Genomic DNA, 27,326 nt, shown 5'->3' on the forward strand with positions numbered 1-27,326 from the left:
AGGGAAGGGAAGGGAAGGGAAGGGAAGGGAAGGGAAGGGAAGGGAAGGGAAGGGAAGGGAAGGGAAGGGAAGGGAAGGGAAGGGAAGGGAAGGGAAGGGAAGGGAAGGGAAGGGAAGGGAAGGGAAGGGAAGGGAAGGGAAGGGAAGGGAAGGGAAGAAGTAGCAGCCCTCAAGTTATGATCACATTCTTGAGGGGCAAAGGATCAATTTTCTTCTCTTCTGTCTTTTTCTCTTGTCCCTAATGTTTTGAGAGTTGGTGTAACAGAATTCTTTCTGCATGGTGATTTCAGGGAAGATTCTGCTTTATGATAACATTCTGAAAATTTGGTGGGGTAATTAATAAAACTGCATGTTACTAATGTGATTTATGGTTTGGACTTTTTGCCCTACGCTGGTTAGTGATTTCTTCAGATAATTGTCTTCAAATGTTATTAAGAGTTATTGTAGATTAGGCCTGCTTAGGACCAAGCTACGCAGTCTCTCACTCACTTTCCTCACACTCCAGGAGAATGGAGGAGAAAAAATATAACAAAAAGGCTCCAGGTTTGAGATAAGGACAGGGAGAGATAACTTAAGTTACTGTTATGGGCAAAGCAGACTCAGCTTGGGGAAAACTATTTATTTATTATTAAAAACAAAGCAGGATAATGAGAAAGAGAACAAAGTAACTTCCCCCACCCCTCCCTCTTCCCAGGCTTAACATTATCTCTACCTCCTTCCCCTGCCTGGGCAGCACAGCGGGGAATAGGGAATGGGGGTTGCGGTCAGTTCAACACATGTTGCTTTATGCCACTCCTTCCTCCTCAGGGGAAGAACTCCTCACATTCCTCCCCTGCTCTAGCATAGAGGGGAGGGCTACAGTCCTTCACGAAGTGTTTCAATGTGGGGTCCTTTTACATGGGGTGCAGTCCCTCTGGAACTGGCAGCCCCAGCATGGGCCCTCCACAGGCCACAGCCTCCTTCAGGCATCCACCTGTCCCGACATGGGGTCCTCCATGGGCTGCAGGTAGACCTCTGCTCCTCCATGGACATCCATGGGCTGCAGGGGGACAGCCTGCTTCACTATGGGCCTGCACCGCGGGCTGCAGGGGAATCTCGCCAGGAGCAACTTTACTCCTCCCACTCCTTCTTCACTGACCTTGGTGTCTGCAGTTGTTCCTCTCACAAGAAATTCTTCACAATCAGCTCAGGGAGATGTCTCTCAGCTTCTCTTCACATCAGCAGCCACAGATGTAGGACTACATGGTATTTAACTGGCAGGTAATGTGATGGAATTTTCAGAGGCCATGGTAGTTCAGTTGAATTTTTTAGGATCTAAAATTATTATGAGTTCATACAGTTATGACTGTAGTAATTAGGACCACTAGATCTGGTTTATATTGTATCATTTATCTAGATATTGGTACCAAAAATTTTATACAAACTTCTTCCTGTCTGAGACAGAGTATCTACGAGGATGTTCAGTTCTGGATCATATTCTAGTTTGAAACAAGCTAAACAGAGATCTCTGGCCAAACATAACTGAAAAATATGTAGGAAATAAACACCTCCCATATAAATACCAGGGATTGTACCATTTCCATTAAAAAAAAAAGTATAGTAAGTTCCAGTAAAATACTTCAGCAAATAAAAATGGTAGTTGTCATGTCAGAGGGATAAAAGAAGGAATAAATGTCTAATACATCTAAAATATCAAAATCACAAAAAGGCAATAAACCTCACAAAGCCTAGAATTTCATCGAAAATAAGTGACAGTTTTTCTTCTCTATGATCTGGGAATAAAAAACATTTAGAACCTAAACAACAACAAAAACGTATATAAGATTAGCTCTCAGATGCTGTAAATAAGCAAATCTTGCTAAGTATTGATCTGAATCACTAGAGTTTGTTGAAAAAAACAAATATCTTTCAAACATGTCAGTGAATACAACGTGACCCAGACCCCGTAGGCAGCCAGCAGGTCTTAGTGGGTCTAAAGTATGTCATGCAATAAATGAGACATGGGCCACAATTTTGTAAAGCATACCAGATCCACCTGCTTATTTTATCAAAGTTAACAGTCCATGTATCAGGTCTATATAAAGAATGGTCTACAAAAATAAAGCTGTCTTTAAAGGCTTATGCTAAAAGTTCACATAAAATAAATTGAATTATATTAAACGTATCAAATTTTAAATGTGTAAGACTCTGAAATTACCTCAAGGACTAACACCTTTTGGTCCTGGTACCTTATATTTGTGGCATAGCTTCCTTAAGGAACCCTCCAGCCTACTGGAAATATGATTCATACAACATTAAAACCTCACTGTAGAAAGCCGGTTAATGGAAATATAACACAGAAAATCACTAATCTGTCTTCCAGTAAATCTAACATAACATACAGAAAGAAAAAGATGCTATAATTTGTAGGCAGTACTATTTATCTGAACTTCTTCACTTCTGTGTAATAGTCAAACTATTGACTGGCTCTGAGCAGCGAACACTGGACAGCATCAGATGAGCTGCTCAAGCACCAAGGCCATGTCCAAGAAACTGGATGAGACCAAGAGGGACCTCCTTAGAGGCGAGTTGGTGAGAGGAGGGACCAACACAGCCTCAGCTAAAGTCAGAGTTCCAAAACCACAGACACAGAGAGGAGCCCCAGCTAGTGCAGAGATGGGGACAGGGAGGTAATGCAGTGGGAAGGATTAACTGAATTTGATCTTTCCAGAAATTACACATTTCAAAAAGCAGTATAGTTTGTGAATTCAGTGTCAAATCAATGAAACTTAAAAATATACAAAGGTGTGTCGTAGTTCAGCCCCAATAGGGACCAGACTACGCATTCTCTCTCTCACTCCCGCCACCCTCCGAGAGAAGAGGGGGAGATAATATGAGAAAAACGGCTCAAGGTTTGAGATAAGCACAGGGAGAAAATCCTTAAAGTCACCGTCACGGGCAAAACAGACTCGACTTGGGGAAAACTGGTCATTTATTACTAAAAACAGCAGGATAATGAGACAGAGAACAAGATAACCTCCCCCCACCCCTCCCTCTTCCCAGGCTTAACATTATCTCTACTACCTTCCCCCCCTCCTCAAACGGCACAGGGGGGAAGAGGGAATGGGGGTTGCAGTCAGTTCATCACACGTTGTTTTACACTGCTGCTTCATGGTCGGGGGAAGAATTCCTCACATTCCTCCCCTGCTCCAGCATGGGGTCCCACCCATACAACACAGTCCTTTGTGAAACTGCTCTGGCGTGGGTCATCTCTTCCACAGGGTGCAGTCCCTCCAGAACGGCTGCCCCAGCGGGCCCTCCACAGGCCACAGCCGCCTTCAGGCATCCACCTGTCCCGGTACGGGGTCCTCCATGGGCTCCAGGTGGATCTCTGCTCCTCCATGGACCTCCATGGTCTGCAGGGGGACAACCTGCTCCACCATGGTCATCACCACAGGCTGCAGGGGAATCTTGGCCAGGAGCTGCATTACTGCTCCCCCTCCTTCTTCACTGACCTTGGCGGCTGCAGCTGTTCCTCTCACAAGAAAAGTTCTTCACAACAGGCTGGCAGACACCTCTCAGAATCTCTTCACATCATCCAGCTCATCTCCTCTCCACTTCCTGCAGCCGGGCCGGGCCGAGTCGGGCCCAGTCAGCCGCCTGGCAAGAGGCCAGAGGGTGAGGCCTGCAAGGCCCACAAAGCCTGCACCTCCCTCTCTGCACCTCTGCCCCCGCTCAGCTTCTTCACATCTTCTCTTTTTTTTTCTTCTGTTTTCCCCTTCTTAAATACGCTATCACAGAGGCATCATCACGGAACATTCTGCTACCAATTGGCTTGGCCTTGGCCAGGAGCAGGTCCGTCCTAGGCCTGGCCGAGTCCACTGCACAAAGGGGAGCAACTTTTAGCAGTTTCCTACAGAAGCTACCACCTTAGGCCCCTCCTCACTAAACAAAACCACAACAAGGTGTTATTTATGGTTCATTATTTTAGCATTACAGGTTTTTAATCTCTTCACCTGGAACAATATTTAGTTCAGGATTTTTCATCCTTTTTCCACCAGAAGGAAAGAACAATTAATTCTAAAGAAGTGGGAAACACATTGCCTCTGGAAGTTCCTGCGGAGCTTAGAACTCAACAGGAGCTTGGACCCAGATGATCTGCCTCTTACAGTAGCAACTGTGTCATTTCTGTACGAGTAAGAAATTCATGGCCTCCAGCTACCAATGACTTCAGCAGTTACAGACCCCATGCCTTCCTCTTAGACAGTCTTTTACCTATGTGAAAGCAGGTGTCTTGGCTCTCAGCTCCTTCTGACTGAATTGGTAGCCAATTCTTGCTGAGTTTGGCACCACACCTGCCTTTTTTTTAACTTCAAGCCCTGAAGATAATGCACAATTTGATTAAACCAAGCCAAGATTGCTATAAAAATACCCAAAACAAATTACGGATCAGAGCACATTTTTTTTTGTACAGAGAAGGCAACTATACCATAACACTATTCCTTCTTTGATTTATAAGCCTGATTAACAGAGGATGGGCTATACAGTCTTAGTTAACATATTGTTCATCTTAATTGTGTAAACAAAGTCAGCTAGGTGGTAAGTAGGAAGCCTCACTCTTCCTGTTTTTAAATCTTTGTGTAATCATAATGAAAACGCAGCCATCAGGACACTCTAAGAATAGTGTTCCCCTCCTCAAAAACAATTAGGTAACCATGGCCCTGTCTCCACTCTATCACAGTTAAAATAAAAGCAAGAGAAAGATTTTTTTTTTTTTTTATTTTTTACCTGTGAGCTGTTAATACTTTTTACCCATGTATTTTACCTATATATTTAATTTAGAGCTGTATATTTTTATTTGTGAGCTGGACTGTGGGGAAAAGACAGTGTTTAACACAGTCTCAGCTAATTAGAGATCCAGTGAACTGTATGTGTGTTGATCTCAATGCTTGCAACACTTTAGGGATAAGCTACAGATTTTTATTTCGGCAGTGAGTAGCAGTTAACCATGGATCCAACAGAGAGAAGGCTGCTATTTTGGGAAATGTTAAACCGTTTGCTGACAGAATTCTGAAATTGTTTGGAAAAGGACTGAGGTGATGCCTTACTTTTCAAGTTCTCATCTATCCAGATGACATACACCATGTATAACAGTTGCTTTTTAAAGACCGAATCACATCCTTAAAAAATCTGACAGACAAATGTTCTTGTATATGTGTTCATAAATACACATGCATGCATGCAAGCTCAAGTCTGTAGGTTATATTGAGACATTATATATAGATAGGTACAAAAACAGAGCAGAGAAACCTGTGGATGGAGAACTGACAAACTTTAGGCATGGCTTATATCACCTCATTTTAGCCATCCAAAACTTTGGCATCTGATCCAAGCTGCCACTATGGTTAACGGACAAAGAAGGGAGGGACGCATCACACGATAGGACTGGCATCTAAGAGAGACAGAGTAAAAGAATGAATGTGGGTGACTAAGTGACACTGGATGCCCAATTTTGCCTGGAGTCAGCCAGGGTGATTCCCACCCTCTTTGTCACCTAATTGCTAGCACTGTTTATTATCTCAGTACCATTGTCATGTTTTCTGAACACATCAAATATTTACTCATTTATTAAAAGTTGCCTTGGAACAGCCATTTATTGGGGTCTTACATATATATATATATATATATATATATATGCACTGGTACTTACTCGTGCAGGACATTCCCAAATGCTGAACCACTGAACAGTGTTTGGGCTGCAACAGTGGGTTAGGTTGACATGCAGGAAGAAAATAATTTTTCTAGTTTAGCTAACATTGCCTCAGCAGGCCCCTGTCTCATTGCACACGCCTTCAGCCTCTCTACCAGAACGCACTGTTCTCAGAATGGATGAAGGCCTCCATCTTTCGGCTCCTGAAGTGTTCTCCCTTTATCTTCCTGTCAGCCTGTCTCCCTAAGCAGTTTGTAACAACTGACTTTCGCTTTCCTAGAAATCAAAACAAATAAAGATATTTACTAACTGTTTTATCTCTTTGAAGACTACCTTTGTCAAACCAAAGTTCGCACCTTGTCAAAACTAGAATTGCTGACACTAAGAAATTGCAATATTGTCCTTCACTTGTAACTTGGGATGCTGACAAGGATGGATTGTGCACTTTACTTAGTTATTTATTTATTTTTTTGCTTATTTTGCACATAGCTTCCTGTTAAGTTAATCAGTATAATACTACAGGGACTGTTCATAACTCACCATAGACAAAAGGAGAGAGATTTCAGTTACCAAGGTAACTTGATCAAATAATGTAAAACAATATGAAATACCACAACCAAACACAATTTCTGATAAAATTTCATCAGTATTTTAGATTAATATATTAATACATAGTAATTTCATACGTCATAAGTCTCAGTGTGCTTCTAAGTCACTCATAAAAATTGGGCTTATAAAAATCCCAGCCAATCTCCTCAAAAATCCAATTTTGCATATCTTTCATTATTATAGGTACATTATTAATTAAGTAACCTGACAGAAAAAATGCTGAGTGACTTCTATGTGTTCTTATCCCCTCAAGTACTACTAATCCCCTCAAATACTGCTGTAGTGTGTATCCTACAAAAATTCCTTCTGCATCTCACCAGGAGTCATAACAGAGATTCAAAATTATGTCAAACTTACTTACAAAATTAATCATAATCAGTAGTTTGAACTGACTTGTTAATTTAGCGGTTAATGTTAATTTAATTGCATATGAATGTTGTCATGTAATATTTTCATGGGCTTTTTTAATAACCATGTACCAGATGGTGTTCCATTAAAACTACCCATTTTAAACCCATTACATTTAATATTTTTAAAGGTAAATTTAGTTATACCACATTTTACCTTGAAAAATGGCTTGCAAAATATATTAAAGTAGTAAAAATAGATAAATTAGAAAAAATACATGAATGAGAGCTGTGTAAAAAGGCTGAATATATTTAAGTCCTTATGTACTTAAACTAAGACTTATTCTTTATACAGAAGCCAGCTAAGGCTTTGATGTCTTGTTTGTTTTAACTGCAAGCTGTAACTTTCCCATATTCATGGATTTTCATAGTGCATGTTATTTTTCACCTCACTCTGTCTGTTTTCATCTGTTTCAAACCAAATTGTATTCACCTAGTACAGAAGACAAGGACTAGTTGTCCCTTTATCTTGTAACAGTTCTTTATGAAGGACAGTCAATAACAAACAAAAAAAAATTTACAATTAAATGTCAAGAGTATGGGCTCAGACAGAGAACAGAAAACAACTCTGAAAATGTTAATGTTATCTACAGTAAGTTCACATCCCGAAAGCACTTAAACCTCTGTTTCACTTTATGCGCCAAATGAGTAATCCCATTGAGTTCTGAGAAATTACTCCTATGAATAAAATTAAAATTGTGCATGAATGTATAAAGAGGTCAAGGCATTCATTTCCTTACTATTATGAAATATTTCAATTTTCTTAAATGTCTTCTGTGAACATATCCCAGCTTTTTTGCATCCAATGTCACAGTTCTGCACTAAGAGCACTACAGGTTGTAGCTGAAGTATAGAGGCAGGAAAAGGTTCTGTTCTCATTTTTATCATTGTTCCCTCCTTAGTTACCTTGGCAAAGTAATTTAACCTCTTTGTGTCTATAGAATAAAGGTAGTTACTCTGACATATTTTGAAACACTTAAAATCTACAGTTGAAAAATATATTACTATTCAATGCAGCATCATAAATATCACACAAGTGAAGAGTGAAATGGAAAAAAAGTAAGAAAATTATTTAAAAATAATAAGTTATAATAAAAATTAGGGGGAAAAAAAGTAAAATAATGAAAGTTTGCTTCATTCACAGTGTCTGGAGGTTCCCTCACTCATTAAATCAAACTGTAGGGAATTGCTTCCACTCCCAACCCCTCATTCCTATGAAAGAGATTATCATAACACAAAAATACAACAGAGCACAAAGTGATACATTTGTTGTCAGCAGCAGATGTATGTCAAATACCAAAAAAAATAAGGAAAACAAAAGCTCTTAATTCAAACTGAATGGCAGTTCTCTCAGAGAAAGAATGTGCACACATTAATTACTCAAGCAACCTAGCCCATCCTGTGTTATCCCTATCTCTGCATAATTTGTGATCAGAGTTTTTTATACAGAATACTACATCACCAGCTTGTCTGTGACTATGTCTATAGCACACTTTAAGACACTTCCAAAAATCAGTCCTATAAGGTGTGTTCATTCTGTTCAGGCCTTCATGCTTACACAAGCATGTCCACAGAGCATACCAAACCAGGAGTCTTCAGACATCATACCTCTTCCACAAGCTCTCACAGCATGCCTGTGAAAATCTTTTCTGGTATTTATCTCACTGACTTACCCTGGACCATTGCATGGGAGGCACTATTTAATTTTATAGCAGCATTGTTAAGGCAATTTTGCAAGAGAGGAAGAAACACAGGTTGGTGACTTTTGCCTGACCCTTCCCACTGCCCTCTAAAGTCCTGTTGGTGGTGATACCTGAAACTGAAGATCTGTTTATATCTACAGACTTCAGATTATTCTCACCTGAACTCTTGAACAGAGCAGCTCAGCTTCCACTGTCCAGTTTTTCATGAATAGGACACACCAGTACATCCATGGTTCCCTTCATTATCTCCTCTGAACCAAGACTAGGAAGCTGCTCAATCTACAAACACTCAGAGACACAGCACAGACCCTGCAGAGCAAAGAAGGATGAGGAAGAAAGTCCTCTTCAGGGACATGCAAATGAAGTGTGTGTGTGCATGTGTTTCTAGATACAGAGGAAGCAAAGAATGGGAATCAAGGCATTCTTTGATGGTGCCAGTTTAGGAGACAGTACTGTGTACATTTTATTTCTCATGGGATTTGAAATATAGTACAGGATAAAATATCTCTGCTGGTTTCATTCATGGCCAAAGAATACGCCTGAATTGATAGACAGAGCTATGCAGACCCAATGTCTAGCACCTACTGCCCTGTGCTTCTTCACAGCAGCTATTCAAGGCATCACATATAGGACTCTATTGACTCACCCAGCTTCAGCTCTGAAGTAAGCACTGACTGCTGAGTCAGCGGGGAAGATGAAGACTGAAAGAAAGCCAGCCTCATCAGGGCCAGGTTTCTAGCAGTCCCTTGAATTAAGCAATATGTAGCAATAGTATATGGCTCTAAGCTTAGAGAGAATCGACCAAAGAATGTCGTAACCCCATCTACTCCTCCAGGTAATGCTGCAAATCAAGACAAGATTTGTCCACTCAGGTTTTCCACACAACTAATCATTGAGAAAACTGCACAGGGCAGCATACTTTCTTTAAGGAAAGACAAACAAACAAACACCAAACAAAAAAAAGCCCTTCCCTTGTGCTTAAAGGTCTTTTTATGCATTCCTGGTTCTGATGTCACAGCATGCCCTGTAGCTTAGCTCCTCCTCCATTGCAGGACTGGGCCTCTCAGGACTTCACTTTAACCCTGGTCCAAGAAAAATCTGCAAAATTGTATCTCCCAGATGCGTATCAGAATGCAATCCACAGCCATCTGTTATCTACTGACTTGGTGAATACAGGTGATTGCAACCTAACAGTGATAGTTTTGAGTTCAAAGACAATTCCTGTCAATTCCCATTCTTTAGAGTCATCTTACCTTGAAGACACAGAACCGGGGCAAGGCTAAGAATCTTTCAAATTTTTCTTCCCTGCTATAGAAACATAAACAAGGGAAATATTCAGTCTATAAAAGTCTGTAACAGGAATCTAGCCATTGTCCTGGAGATGTCCTGGCTGATCTGCTAAGTGGGAAGTGAAAGAGAGGGGTCCTACAGCAAAAAGTGGTTGGTAGCCACAATCTTGCTTTTGCACAGTTTTCCACAAGGTCCTCTTTTCTGTGTAAATAGGCCCTACACTGATATCTTTGACATTGTATCTGAAAATGCTAGAGAGGAACACTGTAATAAGACAGTGTATCTGCAGCTCTAGGGAATACTTAAGGAGTCAAACATTGGTGTGATCAGGGTAGGGTGAAATGTCTGGATATTAAGTAGTTGCCAAGACGGCTAATCCAGTGCTTTCCAGATACTTTAATTGTACTTAAGTCTACTCAATTATTTTAAAAATATTTGTGTCTTCATTGCTGCTTTATAAACAGTTATTGGAAAACACACCAGAGCAGTTTCCTTTTCTTTTATTTCCGAATAAAGACACTTGTGCCATTTTGCCTTGTATGTCTTTCAGTACAGGAACTATGTCGATACAGTGATCATCAATTTATTTGTCCACTGCTATGGCTTCGTCAAGCAGCAACTGTCAAATCAACCAGTGAAGCACAATATCTGCTAATTGTGTGGCATGGGCTGAAAGTGCAATATTATCTTCTCAACTGCAAAATGCTTTGAGGAAAAAGAAAAATCTGACACTCCTGCATGGCTGAAATATTTTTTAACTACTCCTTTTCCCTTCCCATTCTAGATAATCACGTCCCTTTCCCTCTTCACTTACTCCTCCATCTGACTACCTGGAAACATATAGAAACAGTGTATGTTCCACAGCCACCTCTTTATTTTGAACTCTCAAATTTTACGTTTATCTTCACTTTAGTACCAACTGACTGGAATAAAAAGCAAGTGAGCAACTGTTTTAACTTATCAAGGTAAAAAAATGGGGAAAATGTTTTTCTCTAATATGACAAAGCAAGTATGTTAAAATATAGTCTGGCAAAAATAAATACTTCATGAAAAATTGAGCTGAAGTGTACTGGAGCATGCTGCAACATTTTGTAAAAGTAATGAAATGTACGAGCACCTTACCCCTCATTTGATTTACTGAATGGCTTAATAATAGAAGTATCAGCAATTTTATTGTAAATAAATGCATGTGATTCATAACTGAAATTTAAAATTCTTTTAATTTTGAGCCTATAAAACATGTTGAGTTTTCTTACATACTACATTTCCCTCTATTCACCATTTTTTTTGCATCAAGTAGAATTTTAAAATTTTCTAATTAATATCCTGTGTCCAAAAATACAACAGGAAGAAAAATCTATATGAACATTTTTAAAAACATGTTTTCATAAGAGACATGGCTTCTATATTAAAACCACAGAGGTAGGACTTCAGTGCAAAAGTTCAGCCTCATCATTAATGTCAGTTTGTACCTCACAAGACACGCCACCCACATCCTTATCTCTGTCTAATAGTAGTTACTCTATTAAAGCTAATTGCTCAGAAGAGTTTTGCATAATAAAGATCAGATTGAAGGAAAATGTGCAAATTCAGAATCATAAAGATTTAATTCATCAATAAACCATTTAGATCAGTACCCATCACTGCATCACAAACCAAACCTTTTAAACGACCAAAAAATTAATTTGTGGTGAAGTTTCTCCCTTCTATCAGTCATATTTAAAGTGTGAAGATTATCACTAATTATAAAATGTGCAGTTAGCAGGCTAGACCTTTGCAGCCAATGCAGCTTATTCTGCATGTATCAGTCGGTTCTGCTCTCAACTGGACATTTCCAACTGTGGCCAGGTATGTTAGTGCAGAGTTTTATTTAATCTCATGAATATTTTTAAATTTTATTGTAGCATGGTAAAAATCACTTCTACAGCACTTCTTGAATTTTAACAAGACATGTCCCTAGCCCCAAAGGGTACATAGCTTAAAAGAAACTTGTCAGGACATGTTGGAAGACACCAACTGAGGAAAGGAGAGAAAGGAAGAAAAGCATTGCATTAATGAAGATAAGCAGAGAGAAGAGAGTGAACACAGAATATCATCAAGATTTTCTCTGGACCAGCAGGAAAAAAAAAAGTATATTGACTCCTACAAGTCCTTCTACAGCAACACTTGGGAGGGTAGATATCAGAAGGCTTCATATAAGCTGGTATGAGGTTTCCTGACTTGAGCTATGCCACATATGTCCTGAATTCAGGAACATTTGTAAAGGCTCATCTTAAATCCTAACAACTCCTCTTCCCAAGCAGGTGATCAATTATCAGTCATCCATACTCACAATTTTTGACAATTTATGGGCAGGGCTGCAGTGACAGATTGTATCCAAGCATGGAGGATCCCAGAGCACAGGCTGGGCTTGCCTACACCCTGCCAAGGCTGTGGTTGACACCAGCTACTCACAGGGACTGGGTGGTGGGATGGGCTGCAAGCACTGCAGCAACGCAGAAATCCTACCTGAGCCTCAGCACCTCCCTGGGTTTTTGCCAGGCATGAAGCTGGCATGCATCCCCCTGCCTGCATCCATCTGCTCCCTGGGGACAGGAGGAGTCAAAGCACTCAGCCTGCCCATGGACACTCAGACAAGGCTTGCAGGAGGGCATGGGATAGTAATGTCACTGCTGCAGTCACGCCCTATCCCAACTTGGTATGGGGCCGCTGGAAACATTAAGAGGTATAGAGTGGAAAGAGAAGATGGAAACAGGGTGAAAGAAACTATGTTGCTAAAAGGACAAGATATGTGAACATTTTTCTAATTACTTGCTAGGACTTAGGAGGATGCTTCCTCTCTCCCAGACTGACAGGATTGGATCCTGTACTAGGTCAGAGACCCTCCTGGACAGGTTCAAAGGCACAGTTTAAGTATGTCTTGTTACAAATGGCAGATCTCCAGCAGAGAAAATGTATAAAAGGTGTTAGTTCCATTCCGATTAGAGACAGAAACAGACTTAGGGAAGAGGATACCCAAAGAAAGTGGGGAGTCAAACAGAGAATTACCTCTACAAGCCCACTATCCACTATAGGAGACAGTAGAAGTAAGGTTCATCTCAGATAACTTCAGACATTTACATCTAAACAGCAAAAAGGGCAACTATTAGCATGTGAATCATATAATCTAACTTATTTCAGAGTTCTACAGCAAGGTTAAATGAAAAATATAGAAGCACCTGTTTCTATTTGTTGACCATATCAGGAGAATAAGCAGCCCAGATATAGACATCTACATTTAAGACGTTTTCCATCTGTCTACATTTTAACAATCTGTCCAAAATTGGAGAGATTAATTCCAATGTCTATCTCATTCATGGGCCAGTTTTCCGAGAAATGGTGGGGAGAAGGGGACTAAGAAACACCTCCATCTTGTAGAAACAGGCAGGGAAGAAATCTTGTTCTTCACTGTCTGATGTTTTCAGGTAAGCTAAGAAAATTGCTCTTTAAATAAACAATATCCTTCACTTCTTATCTGCATTTCCACATAGCTGAAACAATACTATGGGGATAGAATTCAAAGAGCAATTAATAGAGTGTAAAATTAGAATATAAAAAAATATTCTGACAGTATAGATGCTTCTGAGAAGCCAGTAACACAGCAGCTAGAGAAGCAAACCAGATGAGAAAAAAACCTGAGCAATGGAAATACATGGTTGAGAGAGAAAAATGAGTGCAAGAACTATGTAAGAAAAAAGATTAGGTAAGGCTCTGTAAATGGGATGAAAGGATTGTATTAAATATACTAAAAAAGAATAAGCCAGTGGAGGCATATGAAAGAAAGGAAGATAGGAGATTAGAACAGCTTTTTGTCAGTATATTTGAATATCATATTTTTGTAGTGTCATCATTAAATATTTCTCAGTCTCTTTCTCTCACATGTTTAAAATGGATATAAAATAGAACTACGATCATATCTAAGCATTTTACTGAAAACAGGCTAGTGATTTTTTTTCAACCCTGTATCGCTTCTGAACATACAGCATGATGTAAGTGTTTGAAACTATTTAAATTTATGGCTCCCTTTTTGCATGATGACCTACTTACTTTCAAAAGCTTCATATGACACATAAAAAATAAAGCACAGACAAAAATCTAATACTAACAAACAAAAAAAAAGTTTATGAAGACTAACATTACAAATACTTTTTTTTTTTTAATGGATGAGCTAAATACATGCATGGGCCTCCTACTTTTGATATCACTGTATAGCCTCTGATCTCATGTTCTCATGAGATCCAGATATTCATAACCCAATTTCTTCCTGACACAGAAAGTAAGCATTCAGTTAATACTCTTCCTTGCCTACATGTATTTATACATAATGTACAGATACTATATGCTTTCATATATATGTGACTGTTTACTTCAATGAGCACAAACACTCATGTATTCATGAGTGGCTAAAACATGGAGTTGTAAGAGCTAAAAAGATTTCAGGCAGATTCAAACACCTTATACTCTCCTTGTAGACATAGTTGTATTAGGAAATTGTATGTGTGTGTGAAGGCAGTTAAATCAATAAACAAGGTGCAATTGCCAGTGAAAGAAGCCAAGTTATGTTACAGGTGCAACTGGAATATCTGTGATTATGCTGAACTGCTGGGAGATCAGATAATCATTCTAATATCAATACACTGCAAACTCAAAATTTCATTAATCTAATATTAAATTTTACTCTGATTAGCTCTCGCATCACAGAGACCAAGACCAAGTAAATTTTGAAGCTGAGTCATTCTATGTGAAGGTGACACCCTCTAAAATAAATGAAATGTGCAGTTAGGCCAGCCTGAAGGAACCTGTACTGAGCCATCCATTCAGGATCTGTTGTAAGCACACAAATGACTTTATCATTTATGACTCTTAGGGCCAGATTCCATACTGCATACTCAGCATAGATCTGCTGACTTCAGTGACACTACTTCAATTTACTGTGATAACAGTCAGCAATGTTCACAGAGAAAAGGAGTTTTTGCAATACCAACAAATCATTCACCAGTAGTTTTTAGTTATATCACTTCAATAGAATTCACTGATGTACAGTGAAATAACAGATTGAAGTGTACATATTGAAGGAAGGAAGGAAGGAAGGAAGGAAGGAAGGAAGGAAGGAAGGAAGGAAGGAAGGAAGGAAGGAGGGAAGGAAAAGAGAAGGGGAGAGGGAGAAAGAAAGAAAGAGAGGGAAAAAGATATTTCAGTGCAAGCCGATGTTATTGGCAGGAGAAGACCAGGAACACTGCCAGAATTTATGAAAGAGAAAACCCTACAGCTTTCAGCAGCAGATACAATACATTTAGTGTAGCTGCTATATATTGTGTTGGGGTTAATTCCCTTTATTTATTGTCCATTTTTGATCCAGTGGTAGATAGCTATATAAACTAGGGCATGTCTGTCATTTCATTCCTCTCACCCACCCAAACATAGTTTTTCATCTTTAAAAAAAATCCAAAACAACAACAAAAAACCTACTCTGCTAATACTCTCTGCTTGTGCCTGACAATTTGGGAACTCTCTTTCTTGCACTCTCTCATATTTTCAAGGATAGTGTAGTCAGAATGCATCTCTAAGAATGATGACAGCCACTCGCAGCTCTCTATAGTAATATCCCACGTTTTCACAGAGTATTCTGCCCTTTGGTAAAATAAATGTGGTCCTTTCCTCTCACTCTTCAGTTTGAGCACACAGTACATATCAAGAGCATGATTCTATTCTCATATATGTTTTACACTAGTACAAGGGCATTGATATGAGCTGAGTTACTGCCAGGATACACTTCTCTGACTCAGGTTTTACATTTTTTAAGAATATTATCTAAATTCAGCTATTTCTTAAACATACCATGCCAAGAGTATTTCAGAAGACTAATACAGTGGCCCAAAATGCATATTTCAGCACATCCAAAAAGATGCATTTCTTAAACTTTGAATGATATGTTCACATCTATTTTCACCACACAGTTGAGCTTCACAGCACCTCCTTGTAGAACTGTGGACTATGAACCACTTACTGACAATCCGAGAAGTCCTATCCGTTTCAGTAAGCAGCATTTGACATTTATGCCTTCACCTATTAGTGTGGGATTTTTTCTCTTTTTCAGATATTTTTATAATATGTCAAAAGTGTGTATGACATATACATAAACTTATGAACAAACTGTTTCAATGAAACAGTTTATTCTGGATGTCCATCATGCAGCCACGGAAGTTATTTGGTCAAAAGAGTACATTTTTTTCTTTTTACAAGTATCTTCTTCCAAAATCATAAAGTATGTCACTCTGACCTATTTGTATTTATTCACAATTCTAAAACATGCCTTTAGCTGAAGATAATCCTTGCTACATTCAATCAAATTTTAGATACTAGACAATTTTAGAAGAGGACACAGCGCCTTTTTTAAAACACTGGGGGAAATGCAGCTAATGCCAAGTGTATGTTGTGTTCACATTTCTTTATTAAATTTAGAAAACCAATGGAGTTCAGCTTGAGAAAAAATCCTTTAAGAATTTCCTTCCTGGGCATACACTTGATCTGAATGTTGACTATATCCTTACATTTTTAAATGTGTGCACTCACTTTAGGCAATTACATGCAATCAGTCAATGTTTCAGAATTGAAATACTGATGTCTTGACATTCCGGGCATTGTTGTCCAGTGCTTGAGTCCAAATTCCAACTGATGCCACAATCTGCACCTCTGAAAATCTGCCTCTCAGTTTTTCAGTATTAAAACATCCCAAAAGAGTGAAGATGAAAATGGTCATACTAGACCAAACTAAAGGTTTATCCAGCTCTGCATTCTGCTTCAGAAGTGACTGTAAGTAAACTCTGAAGGAGGAGTAAGGATAGGGCAAGATTCTTCCCTAATACATTCCCAAACTCCAATTATTTTCAGCTCAGGGAAATTCCTGAAGTGGATATGATTTTGCACACTTATTGACACCCCTATCACCACCATCATCATTGGATTTCTCTTTCATATGCTTGTCCAGTCTCCCCGTGAGTCTATGAAAATTTTTAATTATCTACATCATCCTCCGGCGAAGAGTTTCAAAGGTCAATTACCTGCTGCATGAAGAATTACCTCTTCTGTTTTAAGCATGACTCCTTCGAGCTTTATTTGATGCCTGCTGTTCCTTTTGCTAGAAAAGATAGTGAATAATCAATCCCTATCCCGTCTTTCCTCGCCACTCATGAGTCTGTAGCACCATAATCTCACAACCTGTCTTTTTTTTGCCTCCCAGGCTGAAGCTTCCTGGCTGACTCAGCTAATCCTTGAATGGCCTTTCCATGGAAATACTGAGTACTTGAGAAAATACTGTCCTTAAACACACAGCATATTTATTTTTATAAAAATGTATGCATTTGTATCAAAGAAGCATGTAGCGGAGGACTATGGTGAGACTTCAATTCCCATTCCTTAGCACGGAATTTGGAAGTCTTAGCTAGGATGAAGGTTTTCCTTATAGTATGGTTCCTGGGAAGAGTTATGTGCCTCAGAAAGTCAGCATGCTTAGCAAAGGGCAACTTAAAGCTCCAGATAACCAGAGATAATGCTACAAAGGATCTGCCTGAAACCTGCAAAAAATTAATTTCAAACTACCACTTCCTGATGCTCAGGACACAGTTCAGAATCCTCTCCTCAAATCAGGTTCGTGGAAACTTTTTTACAAGGAAACACGCAGGCCATACTTTGTCAATGGCAGCAATGGCAGGAATGGTGCAACCATACTCTCTGTACTTCCACTACTAGAACCAAAGACAAGAGAATAAAGAGTCACCTGGATTCTGGTCCTAGTTCAGAAAATTCTCTCTGTATTTCTTGCTGGATAGACATTGTGGACTGAGTATCTCTGAATGAGGCCTAAGAGGAATTAAAAAAAACCTGAGGATAGCCTTGCCAGACCTAACCAAATGCTGCTATCCTTTTTGCTGGCTCAACAAGTTAGAAGAAGAAAAAAATTCATGTTTCACACTCTCAAAAAAAAAGAACTTGAACCCAAGTCTTCCACTAAGATCTTATTTGAACAAGATTCTGTACTGGTACCTTGAGCAACATCTTATAACAGAGATCACAGCTGAACTTGGTAGGGAACAAACAGCATGTTTTGCGCATTTTAAACTTAAACTCTTACTAACAGCAGAAAGCTAAGCTCTAGACAGGATTATCAGTCCTTCATTTTCACTAATGCAAGGAAAAATTCAACAAAAGACACCATCTTTTAACACTGCTGTCTGTGAATAATAATCTCAACAACACACAGAGTACATAAAACCACTCTTCTCCATACTACATAAGCAAGATGAAGGACATTAAAGATGGATTCAGCATTAACTCTGAATTATTTTTTTTTTTTAGTAGAGTGAGCCAAAACAACACAGGGTTTTTGTATTTATCACAGTTCAATTTGATTAATGACTAGGCAATATTCTAGAGTAGATTAATAATATCAGAGATGAAAGGGCATTTTTAAAATATTCGTCCTCCTCCCAGTATAAAGAGGATTTCAGTGCATTTAGATAATTAACATGAGAACAGTGGCCTTGTTTCTATTTTGATCTTTGCATAAATATTCTCCAATTAATTTGGTAAAGCTTATGATATAGCCCACATGTAGTGACTGCAATGAGTTCTTCCTAGCTTTACAGTCATACAGCAGTACAACCAGTTAGAATCTCACCACCAGAGTATGTGTAACCATGAACTAGTGCCTAGTCTGTTTTCAAATGACAACCATTATGTATGCAAGATACAAAGTACTGAAAATACAGATTTCATAGATTGAAAGACTAGAAAAAAATGTTCTGATCACATAATAAACAAAAGCCAAGGAATGCCAAATCATCTACAAATGTTACTGGTAATACAAATATTTCTGAATATCCGTGAAAAATGCAACTGAAGAAGCACAACATCAGGAAAGATGGCATAGACTGACGTGGTCAAAACAAAGAACCACAAATATTTATGTGAAATTGCAACTTAAAAGTAAAATAAGTGAAACAGAAATCTTTCCAGTAGAAGAAGGCTTTATCTTATTGTCACAATGGAAGTGTGGTAGCATAGGAAAACTACTGGATAAATACGTTAATAAATAAATTTTTAAAACCCTACAGTGCTTTGTTGTAAACTATCCCAGACTAACAGAATAAACCAGTCCTGCAAGGAATTTTGCTCTGTACGTAAAAGATTCAATAAATTCCAGTGTGAAAAAAACACTCTAAGTGATAAGGGCCGTACTCCAGAGTGGAAGTTCAGGGCATAGGAAGGCATGTGCCAAAGAATGCATGTCACGATTAGGATATTAAATGTGGAGTGTCAAAAAGGAAAAAAAACCAAGAAAATGTAATGAAACAGGATAATCATAGATCTTAGATGCCAATTAGAAAAAAAACAAATAAGTAAAAGGCAAAGATTAAAGATATAATTTATCAGAACAACAGGAAGATACTTCTTGAAATAGCACATAAACGAGAGAAGATTATTCTGAGAAATGACTGCCACCTTGGAAGATGTAAGATAGCCTCAAATCAACCAGCTCAGCTTGGTAAGCTGTAGACCCATATTCAAGTACAGTTTAGACATACATTTAGACCAATTACAATAAGCAGAAAGAAGTCAAGTGTTAAGAATATCCAAACTAATATGTAAAGTGATTCTAAAATAATGGGGTTAAACATAGCTAGCACGAGATAAGGTATGAAAAAAAAATGTCACGACACTAACCTTGGGACAGAGGTATTCAATAAAATGGATGTTAGTAAAAAAAAAAAAACAGCCCTAGTATCAAAATTAAAGGCAGCAGGATCTTTACATGTGGCATTCATGTTCCCAAGAATATTTCCATTGATAAACACACATATAGAGGAGGGGATAAACAAGGAAGGTAAGTTGCGAACCAGTGGAGTGAAATGAAAGGATTTGAGGCACGACTTGAGCTAAGCAGGGAACTGTCAAAATCTGCAAAAGTAGCGTTCATGAAATGATGAAAATGATTGCATGCTGTAATACTAAAGAAGTAAGAAGGAAAACTGGATAGCAAAGATAACTGCTGAAAAGTAAATAGTTAAAAATATAAAAACATATTAAAAGAAACTCCTTGAATATATCAAAAGCAAGAAGCTTATAAGAGTCACTATGTCTGCTGGGAACTTCAGAGAATAAAGATAGCAATTAAGGAAGAGAAGGACGTTTCTAGGAAGACAGAAGATTTATTTGCATCAGTCTTCACAATAGAGGATGTTAGGGAGATATCTACTCTTGGGTAATAAAAATGAGGTACTATCAGATGAAGAGGTGCTGGAACAAATCAATCATTTAAAGAGCAGGAAGCCACCAGGACTGAAAATCCTGAACAAGAAGTAGTTGAGCTATGCAATCTCTAATTGAAAAACAACTCCTGTACTGGAAGGTTAGAGAGTAGCAAATGTTTCACATATATTATAAAAAGGCTTCAGGATGATTCAGGGAATCAAAGACTCATAAAACTTACATTTGTACCTGACAAATTAAAAATAAGAAAATAAAACACTCAGAAGACCATGAGATGACAGATCTCTGCAAAAGAAGATGATGCCTCACTCATCTGTTAGCATGTTTTCAACACATCAGTAAAATACCATAGTGGTCAAAGGAGAACCAATTGACATCACTTATTTAAAATTCCTGAAGGCCTTGACAAAGTTTCTCACAGGACACTGACAAAGAGACATAGACAGCTAACTGAAGATCTCTGTTCAGTGTAGCAGCTATCAGAAGAAATAAGTAAGATATTAAAATGAATCAAGAACAGGACTGAGATGATAAACAATGTTATATAAATCAGTGCTGCAGCCTGATCTGCACTACTGCGTGCAGTACTGGTTTCTACATCTCCAAAAGATATCAGAAAACTAGAGGATGTTTAAGAGAAGAGTGACAAGACTGACAGAAGTTCCTTAAAAAGCATGGTTTTGTGGAAATAGATTGGAATAACTGGAATTATCGTAAAAACGAAATTTAAAAGAGGCATGATAAAAATACATGAAATAATTGCTAGCAGTAAGCCAGAATCTCATTTCTCCCTGCCTGTAGTGACACACAATTAAATCAAAATTTAACAGAAGTGATACACATCTGTTCTCACATAGTATACATTTATGCTGTAGGACTCATTATTTGATAATGCTGAGCCAGAAAAAAATACAAGATTGAAAAGAACTAGATGCTTATGTGGATAACAAGAACGTATGGAATTAAACTAGCTAAATGAGTATTACAGAGGAACTGAAACTTACTTGGAGACTTAAAAAGATCTCTAAGTATTAGAGACGAGGTCAGACTTTATGAAGCCAAATTGTCGAAAATATTCCTATTCTGGGTCTTCTGCACCTTCCTCAGGAGTGTTCAAGGGCCACTGCCTGAGGTACGATACTGCACAGGCCTCAAACCCCTTTTGTCCATGCTCCTAGTGTCACATATTGCATTAACTTCACTCTTTCTAGTCCAACAATTGTGCTTGAAACACCAAAATATTTAAAGTGAATAGCAGAATTTAAAAGTTCTTGTAAAAATTCTCACTGAAGAAGCCATACAAAGAATTAAAACAAACAAACAACTAAACAAGCAAATTACTGACATTTTCAACTTGAAAACTGACAACCAACCAAAGATTTGCTTGAAATCTGGAAGGAGAAATTTTTTTCTGATGAAAAATCAACTTCTCAAAAGAAAATCAACACTTTCCCTGAAAATTTTCAATTTTAAAATAGAAATTTTTAATCACCTCTACCCCTTAGTTACGCAATATATTCTTGAGCACCATCTACTGGTGCTGCATTATTAACTATTTATGAAAATACAAATCACTTATCTAATAAAATTCAAATATATTCATATAATCTTTCAAAATATATTTAAAATTGAGAAGGCAGAATATAACCTATTATTTATTAAATTCATATTACCTCTTGATGACAGACAGAAAATTAACACTGGTGAAATTCACTTAGAATCTGAACTCAGTAGAAAAAATGCAACATTTCTTAATGGTTTGTAACATATTGGATCAGAAAACATATACAATCTATGAAATTATTTCCAATTTACACTCGCTCTCAACTTGTTAAAGCAAAAAAAAGATTTCTTATTTTCATATTATGTATTTATTTAGTTTTATAATAGCTGTAATATGGCCAGCATCTTCCATGTTATTTCATTTCAAACTAAACTAACATTTCTCTGGACATGACCATATCAGTTTTGGATTTAAAATTTTCCTTTACTTAGAGCAAGAAAATACTGCTCTTACAGAAATTTGGTGTTATGCAGCAGAATCAGTGATGCAGACTAGAAAATCTATGCTCGCCAAAGGGGATTTTGAAGGGCCTTCTGTGTTTGAGTAAAGTTAAATGTGGGGAACAGACCACTGCCACTTCTACGTAAGCTAAGATGCTGTGTAAAAATACCACTTGACTTTTACCTGTACGTTGGCTTTATAACCACAGTTTCCATTATTGTGCATAATAAGGTGACATATCTAAGTGTCTGTAACTCTGGTGTCACTTAAACATTATTATAATAATAAAGAATTAAGAATAAAGTATGAAAGTCTTTGTAGAAAAATCTTTTTATGATTTTTTTTTTTTTTAATGCATGCCTTCAGTGTTGGAGACAGACTGTCTTTTATTTGCTCAAAGGAGTGACACTGAGGGCTGCAACAACGACCTTGACTTGAAAAGAGTCCCCCTAAGGGTGACAGGTGATTGAGTAAGAGAACAATCCATTCTCCAAAGCCACTTGCTTTAAACTGCGGCCTCCCTTTTAAAATTTGCACCCAAAATGTCAGCGAATTATAATTACAATTACACTTGTGTTGAATTTTGTGCTATGTTCACTAAAATGTGGACTGAAATCATCTAGCTGCCATGACCACGATACCAAAGATGTCAAAGAGCTACTGTAAATTGGAAGGAAAAAAAAAAACAAAACAACTAAACAAACCCTTTAATTTATTCCATCCAGCATATTAAATTGGGCAAGCCTCATTTTTCTCGGTAATACAGAAATTACTTAAACATATTACTCTCCTCCCTCTTTCCTAGTTTGGATCAAGCTCAGCCTTGCTGAAACAATCACATCAAGTCTAGAAAGCAGCACTATAAATTCAGCATTCACTATGTTGTGCCTATGCCTACCACACTACTACTGAGCGACATAACACTTCTTTCAGTGCCTTGATACTTTCTTTGTAGTACAGATGGCACCACACGTGCCATGCGGTTCTGACAGCCCTCCCGCGAAGCCATGTGGGGTTGTATTAATACCTTATTCCCAGGGTTTTAACAGAGGTACTCAAACAAGTCGCATCTACTCAGTATTCCTGAATGACATGTACAGGTTCACTTTACATCTGCCCTTCAGATTGTAGTTTAGCACTAAAAGCACACGCAAAACAGCGCCATTCCAAAGACAAATGATCTGCATGCCCAATTTAAACAAATACATTTCTATTTATTTATAGACTTAAACATATCCTGACTCTTAGTTCTAGGCTATCAAAATTCCAGATTTTTGTTATCTCAAATGCAGCTGCATGACATCTGTCAAATTATTTCTGAAGTTGGCCTCAGTCCAAGTAGAAAGGGACCTACAAGTGGAGCATGGATTTTTGTGTACTTGCAAATGGCCTAGCGTAACTAAAACCTGCATTGTTCAAGTCTGCAACAAATCTTGAGAAGAAATCTGCAGAGTGCTCTGAGCTGCCATTCCACCCCTCCGTTCTTCAGCTCCCATAGTTAACCTAAGTATGACTTCTGCAGCTTCCATCCTTTCCTTCAGTTTCTAGACAAGAGGCCAAGGGATCTTGCCTCCCAGATTCCTCTCCAGCATTGCTATGTCTTCACAAAACTGAAAAGTGGAAGTTAATCACCAGGTTGGGATACCCAAGAGATTGCTAAAGACAGCATTTTTGTTTACCATACATTGTGTATTTATTAATTTTCATATCCACTCACAATTAAAGGAGCTACAACTTACCAATGCCATAGGAAACAGGTAAAAGAGTTCGTCCAGAATGTTTTTTTCCTATAACTTACCCTCAAGTTCATCATTCAGTATAAAGGGGGTGAAAAACATATTTAAATGCTGCATTGTATCTACACCTTCGGTTTGCTCTGCTCATATCAATCTGTCAATGAGCCAAACTTCTCTTGAAGTATTTCAAGCAACATGATGATCACCCACAGACAGCGTGGAGCGCCACCAAACATGAGAAAATATGATTATCTCTAAGCTGGTAATGGTTCAGTTTTCATTGTGTTGTATTTGCTGGGTGTAAATCATGCACTTCTCTCACATTTTCCTTGGTAGGTATTTTTTGTTTTATTTTGACAACAGGAGCATAAAGTCTGTTTGTAAAAGCTAGCAGGGATGTGTTTTACAGCCCTGTACCTATGGAAAATGCAGTAAAAAGCTATAACTGTGCTTTTGCTTACATTGGTCAGAAGTGGTTTGTGACCAGTAATACCTCTGATCGGAATTTGTGCAGCGTGTAATTGTCATCATAAAAGCTCTGTATTACAGGAATTCAAACCTTTCCGGGGCTAGGGCAGGGGTTAAGGGGAGAAAACCCTTTGGTTTAAGGACTGACTGGTTTTGACGTTGCCCGGCAGTTCAAACTTTCCTTTCGTCGGGCTGGGTGCGAGGATGCGTTCAAAAATCACGCAAGTCACGTTTCACGTGAACTCGGGAAGCGCCCAGGGGCTGCCGGGGGGAGCGGGACCACCCAAGCCTCGGCAGAGCTTTGTTCTCCGTGCCGCGCGGCAGCGGCGGGAGCGCGCAGCAGCCGGGCTGCCAGCCGGTGACTGACAGCAGCCTTTATTAAAATGTCACCTAATTTTCACGCCGGGTATCTTCTGTCGCGCAGACTGCCCCGATCTCGCACGCCAGCGGGAAAGGCCGGAGGACAAACCTAACCCACCCTGGGGAGCAGGAGAGAAGCAACAAGGAGAAAGCGCATATGCACCCCTACCTTGCTGTACCAAAATAATAATAATTTAAAAAAAAATTGAAAATGGGGGGGTTTCCTTCTTTTTGGCAAGGCTCCATCCGCCAAACTCCCTCGTCTTTGGGGCCCCACCCGCCGCGAACGGTGCTCCTTCATACGCCGTCGCCTCGCAAACTCCGCTCCCGAGCCAGTGGGAGCACCCCGGGGCCGCAGCAGCGCTTCTCCCGCCCCGGGCACTCCCGCCCCGGGCACCCCCTCGGCTCCCGTCCCTCCCCGCCGTTGCGAGGCGGGGCGGGGAATGAACGCGGCCACGATCCGGGCACGGCCTTATCTCTGTCAGGGAACAAATAACGGCGTTAATTGCAGCCTCGCTGAGAAAATTGCTATTGTTTCCAGTCAAAGGCAGGCGGCCGTTTGAAAGGGTTTTATCCTCGGAGCCCTCTATCAGTTAATCTGCATCGCGGTTCCGAACTGACAGCTCCCGGGGCTGCGACGGGAGGGGGGGGCTACGCTTTAGCAGACAGAGCAGGAAGAAGGAGATCAAGTGCAGGCTCCCCCCCCCCCCCCGCTTCCCCCCCCGCCGTCCCCGTTTCCCTCGCTCCTCGCCCGCCGGTTTCTCTCACGCCAGCCCCAGCGCTGGGAACCGAGGCCAGAAAAACCCCTCCCGCACGCAGAGAACACAACGTCTTCTGGGACGTGCTGGGTGCCCGGCGGCCGTGACGTGCGAACCGGCCGCCGGGCCCTGCCGCCGGGGCCGGGAGGAGCGCCTCCCGCGCGCGCGCGCACGCGCGGAGTAGGGCGCAGGGGCGCGCACAGCGCAGCCCCCACAACTGCGCGGCGCGGGGCCGCTCAGCCCCCCTCCCTCCATTCCCCCCACTCCTGTGGCCAGCGGGAGGCAGAGTGGGCGCGCACGGAGCGCGCACGCGCGCGCACTCACACACTTGTCACCCATAGAGGCTGGCTGGCTCTCGTACACAGGCGCGCGCGCGCACACGCAGCGGCAGAGGCGCGCTCTCGCTCCCTCCGTTACTCCCTACGCGCCCGGCGTTCGCACCGCTCCCCCGACATCGGCAGCCGAGGACCCCCCCCCTCCGCCGCTGTCCGGCCGTTAGTGCCCGAGGGGGGAGGAGGAGGAGGAGGGAGGGAAGAGGAACAACTCCATTAGTGAGAACAACAACAACCAAACCCACCAACACATCTGCACTCGCGCCTTAGTCCTCCGCTCAGACCGTCGCCTGCCTGGCATTTCTGCTCATCGGGCTGCTGTGCTGAGACTTTGTTTCAAGTAAAAAACAAAAACAAACAAACAAACAAACAAAAAAGCCAAAAAGCCAAAAAAAAACCTTCGCTTGCTCAGCCACTTCCATTTTTTACCCCCTGCAGTCTCGCTGGTTTGAGGTGGTGTGTTGGTTTTTTTTTTTTTTTTTTCCTTCTCTTTCCCTTCATGTGGTTGGATTTGGTGGATCCGGAGCCAAAGCTGCTTTTTTTTTTTTCCTCGGTGCGGTGCGTGTGTGGCGTGCGGGGGTTTCCTCGCAGCGTTTTTTTATCCTCTGCTGCTTTTTTCAATCTTGGTTTTGAACCTGAGCCGGGGAAAATGGGAAACGGTGCTTCCGACAGAAGGGGAATCTCTCCATCGCTGTTGTTGGGACGTGTGCCTGTGGTGCTAGTGTTTTAGAGAAATAGCCTGACAGCTTTCGGAGTGGAAGGTAAGGGTGCCCGGGGCATTTCCATTTCCCATTTCCAGGGATTACGACTGGAGAGCTTTGAGCTTGGGATTCCGGGGAGGAGGCGGCGGAGGAGGGGGACAGGCTGTTGCTGGAGGAGAGGGAGAGAGAGAGGGAGAGAAAGCAGATACAAAATGATCTCCGCATTTACTTCAGCGCTGCAGTTTAAAAGTTAAGAGAAGTCCGTTTTGCGACAGATCTGCTTCCCTGAGAGTCATTTCCAGCGAGACCGAGGAGACCTGAGGTTTGTGCACGACTGGGGTAATTTTGGAGGGAGGATTGGGGGGGGGGGTGGTGGATGTTAGGTTAATAGGAAGTTAAAATAGGAGAAGTCAGTGGGTCTTCTGTTGGGGGGAAAAAAATAAGTGGAGTGATGGCGCCGTCTATGTTCGGCTAAACTACAGTGTCACCTAGAAAATCAGTTTGGGGAATATCCATCCAAACTAAATGCCCGTTTGCTTTTCAGCAGAAGAGGGTTCTCCCCCTTCCCAAATGGGCAACCTTAAGCCTCTGTGGCCGTCCTTTAACTCCCTCCTCCATGGAGAAGAAAAATCTTTTTAACCTGAGTGCCTAATCCTTTCAGTGAGCAGATTCACTCTTGTATTTAGCAGCCCTGCAAACGAAACCAAATGCTGCCGGCACTCTCGATTCGGGTGTGTGTTGTGTGTAATGCACACAGGGAGAGAGAGGTGAAGACAATGTGATGTTTCAGTAGCCTTGCATGAACAGACGCACAACTGAAATGAGGGCTATTTGATTACGTTTCTTCATAGAGAACAGCCTAGCACTGCAAACGTCTTTATTTTTCTAGTGCAAATATTACATACGATGGGAAAAGTCAGAGGCTTTTTTTTTTCCTTTTCAAACAGAAAAGCAAATAAG

At 40.2% G+C, this 27,326-nt stretch overlaps 1 protein-coding gene and 1 long non-coding RNA gene across 3 annotated transcripts in view; one reads left to right on the top strand and one right to left on the bottom strand.

The window, feature by feature from the left end:
• Window positions 1-1,134: 1,134 nt before the first annotated feature.
• On the bottom strand, window positions 1,135-26,023 carry LOC147601214 (uncharacterized). The gene is made up of 3 exons (XR_015258148.1): window positions 25,911-26,023; window positions 2,198-2,268; window positions 1,135-1,314 (listed from the first exon to the last, which is right to left on the bottom strand). It is a non-coding gene; the product is annotated as an uncharacterized LOC147601214 (long non-coding RNA).
• ADGRB3 (adhesion G protein-coupled receptor B3) overlaps window positions 25,931-27,326 on the top strand; it is a 468,567-nt gene continuing 467,171 nt past the window's right edge. The window contains exon 1 of one of the 2 annotated variants that reach the window (XM_086744848.1): window positions 25,931-26,426. The gene's annotated coding sequence lies outside the window, so the exon portion shown is untranslated. The remainder of the gene's footprint in view (window positions 26,427-27,326) is intronic. The other variant, XM_086744847.1, reaches the window with a different exon arrangement.

The sequence above is a fragment of the Chlamydotis macqueenii genome, chromosome 3 (assembly GCF_036417535.1).
Source record: "Chlamydotis macqueenii isolate bChlMac1 chromosome 3, bChlMac1.mat, whole genome shotgun sequence".
Taxonomy (NCBI): Eukaryota; Metazoa; Chordata; class Aves; order Otidiformes; family Otididae; genus Chlamydotis; species Chlamydotis macqueenii.